A 7,344-nucleotide genomic window follows, 5' to 3' on the forward strand; every position below is an offset into this window, starting at 1 on the left:
ACACACACATATATATATATATATATATATATATGTGTGTGTATATATTCTGTATTTATTTATATTTTTCCTTTAGACGCACATTTTCAAATTTCTTAATGGGGCAATTGTAATATTCCTAATAATTATTGGTTTAAAATATATGTTGATCTAGTCTTTCTTATGTTAAGTGTATTAATGATACATTTTCTTTTGGTGAATATAAATTTTTCATTTGCTTTTAGATTTCCCCTACTGATCTCTTACAGAATTTTACAGATTTTCTCACATTCAAAGAAAAAAATTCAAAGAAAAAAAAAAAAGCAATTTGATTTATGTTAATGCAAGGCCTTTTGCAAGCTTAAGGTTGCTATTCAAATTAGATGCATCAAAACAACACTTAGAACAAAATATTTATATTTTAAAATACTCTAGTGCGCATCTCATGGGAATCCAGAAAATGTCTGTCAGACGCTGACCAGGCAAACAGAAATATCCAAAGGCTGGAAATGACATTAACACCAAGCCCAGCACCCGTAGAACAAACAAGCTTTCAGTGTAATGTAAATCCCGTGTAATCGCTTGTGTGCGAACAGCAGGAGTGTGTGTATGATTGTCTTGAGTCAGATTTAGGGGCGAGATCTTTGTGTGTAGTCTTTCTTCTGCAGTGTCTTTTTGATGAATAATGTATTTGTTTCATGGCCGCGTAATCATTTAAGCATTAATGATGAGCCATGTTGGAAGCTGACAGGATGTTTCGCACAACTGTCACAGGACAAACTGCCTCATAGCGGCTGACGACTGCCAGGGCGTTTCTCTGGAAACAAGTGCAGTGTCCCCATATATCTGCAAGTGTTCGCAGCGCCATCTGTAAAAAAACACAGCAATAATTCTCTTAAATGGATGAAATGGGTATAAATTTTCACCTCCATGCAGAACCGTTATAAAACACACTGAATCATTGTAACTGTGTATTTAACCTTGTTTCTTCTTGGTAATGAAACAACTGTGCTACTGAACAAATTTGTGTTATAGAATCCGTGATGTACACTCAGACGCAGGAGTAGATAAACCTACACAAGCACGTCTTTTCACTTTTCAATGTTATCTCCCGTAAGATCTGACCTTGAGTCTACAAGCTTTGAAGCACAGAGCAAAGAGACTTTTTTTCAGGAGAAAGAAAACAATGAGGGGAGAAAGTGAGTGATGAATGGAACAACGTGAAATTGAAGCGGTTGGCTTGCAGTTACATTAAAAGTCAAGTTCACAGAGAGTGCAGGCAGTAATGGAGATGAGAAAATTATGTGAATGCACCTCAGACATAAGAACTGACCTCGACGTCTAAGGATAAAGATGGCCAATGTGATGACTTTTGCCTTTATCTGCACTACACAGCGTTACTGAAGTGCTCCACTTAAATTATAACCATAAACTTTGATCACGGCAATCATTATTTTCTACTTATGATTTGAGGAACCATCATGGACCCAAATAAAAGCAATGAATTTGCTGGCTTGCATAAAAGGGCATAGCAAGCTCCGTCTAGAAAAGAATCGGGCCTTTTCTTGGGGTTATGATCTAAACATATGATCTGAAGCACAATGATGCATTCATTGCTGCCGTCTGCATTTTTATTATTATTTTGCCTGGGAGGAGTTGGAAACCAATGTGAAGAAAGAGCACAGCATGGAAAAGACCTTGTTTTAGCTCTATGGAATGCAATAATGAATAAAGAAGCCAAGATATGAGAGAAACTCCATTTTTGAGAGATGAACTAGGTCTCTTTCACGCATAACTGGCTTAATGGTGTATTAAAGCGGTTGGCTTTCAACTCAACGTTAAACACATGTTCATTGATTTCCTCAGGGGTAATGGTCATAGCTATTTGCTGCCATAAGCACTTTGACATAGAATGATCCACCTGCTCTGTGAAAATCATTACAGCAAGAAAGTCTAAAACAACAGGTGATGATTTTACAAAGATCAAAGCCATTGCATTGCATCTGCTATATCACCTCTGTTGTAACTCGCAAACCCGACATCCCTCAGTTCTGCCAAAGCATGATTGTACACGCTTTATACGTTTTGGGTTTAGCTCTCTAATGCTGTCAGAGGAAAATCTTAGTCCTCCATGTCAGCTAAATGTTGACACAGATCTATGCTGAATAAAAGAAAAGCGATGCTGACGTTGTTTAAAAAGAAAGTTTTGAAATGCATGGAAAATGCAGTTGCCTGCAGGAAGCTTGCTAAAAATCCCCATTTCTGGCAGTGAATAAGTCATTTGAAGTACAGCTGCTTTTTAAAAAAGATGCAAGTGCATTTCACAGCCCAAATTGAAACAGCTGGGGCTCTTGCAAAGGATTTTGATTTGATATACCTTGGCTGAGGGAAAAATCTGGCCATATTTTTTTTAAGCTGTGGTTTGCTGAATGTAGCTAATGTTGACGGGTTGATAGTTGCCCACAGTGGAAAATGCATTAAGTCTTTGTCAATTAGATGTCTGAGGTATTGCTTTGTAATGTTAGCTTTTCATGGCCTTGAAGTATAATTCGTATTTGAATGTTGAGGGCTGAAAAGTTTCTTGTATGCTACAGAGTACAAACACTTTGCAGAAGGTTTACGGTTATGGAAAAGCTTGGAATATCGGAGAATTTTAAAATGGGTATATTCAGGCCTTTAAAATATGATTGAAAAGTCAGGATATGTCTGTTATGAAGAAAAAAAAAATGTTGTGTTAGTATTCTTAGCTCTAAAATATTTAACTGGTTAAAATTTATCTGTGTAATCTTAATATTTAAATAAAATATTTCTAAACATTCCTTATTTTGTAAACAAGAATATGTGGAAATCATGGAAAACTAATTGTTATGGGTTAAATCAGGTCGAAGTAGTTCTTTAAGATAAAATTTTTTTACAGTGTATAGTAATGTTAACTTAATATTTTTGTGGAAACTGTAATACACTTCCAATTTAAACATTTGGGATAAGTAAGATGGAAATAAATTATACTTTTTTTCAGCTATGATGCATTCAATTGATCAAAAATTACAGTGAAGATATGTATTGTTACAAATTACTTCTTTTTAAAAGAAACACTGTTCTTTTGAACTTTCTAATCATCAAAGGATCCTGAACAAAAGACAATTTTCAGTTTCCAAAAAAAAAAAATTATAATGGAGGACAAATAATAACTGATAATAATTTAACACCAAATAAGTGAGAATAAGAGAGGTCAATTTTGACTTCATATTGACTTTAAGGGCAAATTGAGATGTTTGTTTAAAAAAAAAAAAACATTTCGACTATATTTCTGGCCAGTCCTGATATGCAGTCACACACTATCCATCACATCAGGGGATGTTTATTTTAGGCCGTCTGCTCAAGTCTCCAGTAATTCGCCTTGGTCTGCATTGGTCTGCCTCGGCCTGCATGTAGGCCAACATAGAAAGCATAGTGCCATCAGTCCATCCATGTTAATCAGCCTCTCTCCTCTGGAGGACCCAGCAGTCACAGATGATAGTTCAGATTTCATGATCGATATGGGCTGTGTCCATGTCAGAGCGCTAGTCAGTGGAGTGCAGCTGGCCACTGTGCCCTGGAGGACACATTCGAACCGGCAGCCCTCCGCACTTGCTCATCTGTCCTTATGAAAGCGCGCAAGATAGGAGCAAGACTGCCTTTTGTTCTTTCATATATCTCGCTCGCTTTCTCTAGCCATCACGGCCACAGTCATTTGTCTATTTAGGGCCAGTCAAATAAAGACTAGACTGTCATTTTCCCTAAATGGTAAATCATGAGCTAATGTGTTTTCAATGCGAGACTGTTTTATTGCAGCCAGCCAAGCCAGTAAACGGTTGAGGGATGACATCAATTCCCATTCTGAAGTGATGTGATGGTTGGTGTGGGCTCCGGATATATTTGGCATTGGCAGTCATTTGTCTTGTAGCCCATGCTCATTTCATACTTTGATGCACATATAGGACATCTGTACATGTGTAGAAAATTAAATAAATGAATTCTGAACACATTGCCTTGAGGAGTAACTAGCACCACTCCTAACTAAACTATATTTTTCCGTAGCATGAAAGTATAGAATAGTAACTTTTCTTCTAACAAGCCTATCTGTATATATGTTTCAATATAACTGCAAGAAACGCTGCTACATGTTGCTATTTTTGGTAAGTGACATTGTTGTAATTTTGCCTGTCGCAGCAGCACAAAAACTTGAATGTTGCACTTCAAGATTGAAAATAATTTATTATGGTATTTACACACGGGTCGGGGCATAATTACATTAATTCATTCATTCACTTACCTACCTACATACCGAAAATTAATCACATAAGATTAACATTAATTTGACAGCCATAATGGCTAAATTATTTTGCATGTGCAGTTTTACACCCAAGGAAATTTCAAAATCAAATGGCTCTCCTAAAATGTTCACTGTCTTATGTCTTATGTGATTATGAAGTTGTCTAAATTAAACATTGACAAAGATTTTTAGTTTTATCTGAAGTGGAATTTCTACTTAAAAATGTATATTGACCTACATTAAGTTATTTTGGCTTATGTCTGAAGAAAGTCTGATTAAGATTGATTAAGTATGGTATACTGAAAAATAACACAGATTGTCTGGTTTACTCAATCATATTATTTGTGATCTACACAACAAAATTGTGTTTATCTTATAAACTTGAGTTATTTGCATTCAATTGATGAAATTTTCTATGTGCAATTTGCTAGATTAAATTTTAGGGAGAATGTGAAACAATCAAGTACTCGAAAATTATTTTTGATGTTGACATAAATATTACTGTAGTTCCCAGCATGCTTTGCATGTGACTTAATGGGGCAACGTGTGTGTGTGTGTGTGTGTGTGTGTTTGAACAAGATGAGAAATGGACAAGTACTCAAATATTATTGTATACATGTTTGCTGCTTTACTTAAGGAGCAGACTTAGCATTTGTTATGCTAATATGTGCTTTTATTTAACAGTTAGTTGGCTAGCCAGTGCTGTCGTATATAATCATGTTGAGACTACTAAATTTGGTCACTTCTTCGCATATATCTATCTGGATTATAGTGTAACTGTTTCATTAACTATTTTACATGTTGTAGCTTGTATCTTGACAAGTTACTGTATAGTTTCAAACTAACTTCTCCGACACTGCTCGGTAGTGTGACAAACGGGTGAAGTGAACTTGGTGACAGACCACAACAAAACCCACCCGTTCTGTGAAACTGATCAGCCAGGCATCCATACATCTGCATGTATACTACACAGCCGGAGCTGTGAAAGTGCACATCGTGGATTGAGGCCATTTGTCAGGTAAAGAGAATCATCCATCCAACTGCTGCCTTCGAATCAAGACAGGGAGAAGGATTAGGTGTATCCCTGTCTACTGCAAAAATCTACTTTTTTTCATGCTCCCTTACAGCCACCTTGAACACATAGCTGCATAACAAATGGCCAAGCCAGTGGGTGAAACGGAAGATCATTTTTTAAGATCAGTATTTACTGAAGGGCAAAGCAGGGAACAGTGTGAAAAGTTCAAGGTAATCTTGCAAGTTCAAGTGTGGACTTATGACAGATGGGATGTGATTGTAATAATAAATAGCCTTGCATGTCTTCTATCAGCTTTTACCTCGGTGGAAATTATATATGTAATATTTACCTTGTACTGTATATATATATATATATATATATGTCTTCAGTGTCACATGATCCTTCAGAAATCATTCTAATATGATAGAAAGATAGATGGATGGATGGATGGATGGATGGATGGATAGATATGGATGGATGGATTTTTTTTTCTCAATCATTTCGTGATCGCACTCCCACGTCTTCTGTCTATCCTTTTCTGTATGTTTCCTACTATCCTTATCAATAAAAGTGGCAGAAAAGGCTAAATTAAACGTGTTGGCTTTGCTCTGCAAAACTTGCCGAAAGAAATAGCCCCCAACCACCACCACCCCTCCTCCTGGTTCCCTTCTGAACTGACAAGAGATACTGATAGAGGACTATCTCTCTTGTCGTCTAAATGTCATGACATGCCCATCATTGTTTTCCAAGCGGCTTCGGCCACCTGAACCTACAGTGACATTTGGCAGCAGCTCAGATCGGCCCTGCTGTCTTTTGCCAGGCTTATCGGCATGCTACGCTCGCTGCAACCAATTATAGTGACACAAGTGACTTTCACGACCTAGTGCGCCCAGCATGTTGAACACTAAATTTAAATTATTCACCCAGTAAGAGCTTGATTGACTCGTCTTTGGCCGTATGCCTTGTAGAGTAATGTTCCTCCCACCGCTCTTGCTTTCAGACCGGGAATAGCTTTTTAGATGTGTTCGTTAGCTATTGTCACCCACTTGTTGATTTTGTTGTGCCGATTCACTTGCTCTTTAAGTGGAACATGGGAACCCAGCTGGAAATTGGCCAAACTTTGGCCCGCTTGTGGGATTCACTGTGGCACAAATTAGATTCTTCATTTTAGCCTGACTTCTCTGTGGACTGAATGGATTGAACTCCTAAAATGTAGATGATCTGCTCTGCTGGTCTAAAGATAAATGTACCTAAGCTGATGCAACATGTTGTTTTATTTTTATTTTCAACCATATTATTTGATTATGCTGGCAGTGATAAAGTGGTCTCCATGCAAAAATCTGGTTCAAAGTTTTGCATGTCATGGTTGCTGTGATGGTAACTTACTCATAAAATGCAATTGTGTTGATACATGAGCATCTTGAATAAAGAAACAACACTGTTTATTTGGCAGATGCTCTGAACTTGGCATTGCTAGCAACATGCTCTGCTGTCCAAGCTACTGTAAACTGTCAGTGAAATAAATACAATTGGAGGGTACAGCAACCCGAAACACAAGTATATAGCTTATATGGTGAGCTACTGACTATGAGTCTACAGACTGAAAGCTAATAATGTAAAATATATAGTTTTTTTTTTTCTATTTTTAAACGTAATTTATTCCTGTGATGCAAAGCCGAACTGTCAGCAGCCATTACCCCAGCTTTAGTGTCAAATTATCCTTCAGAAATCATTTTAATATGATTCAAGAAATATTTATTTATCTGCTCAATAATTTTATTTATTTATTTATTAAATAGTATATAAATAAATAGCACAGCATTTTCTTCTAAGAAATCTTCTAAGACATTTGTAACATTTTTGTAAGATATATATCATGATGACACTAAACAAGCATGCAGTGTTTTGCTGTACATTCTACGGCAACCCGAAACACAAGTATATAGCTTATATGGTGAGCTACTGACTATGAGTCTACAGACTGAAAGCTAATATTGTAAAATATATAGGTTTTTTTTTCTATTTTTAAACGTAA

Source organism: Sinocyclocheilus rhinocerous, unplaced genomic scaffold (assembly GCF_001515625.1).
Source record: "Sinocyclocheilus rhinocerous isolate Xijiao unplaced genomic scaffold, SAMN03320098_v1.1 scaffold880, whole genome shotgun sequence".
NCBI lineage: Eukaryota > Metazoa > Chordata > Actinopteri > Cypriniformes > Cyprinidae > Sinocyclocheilus > Sinocyclocheilus rhinocerous.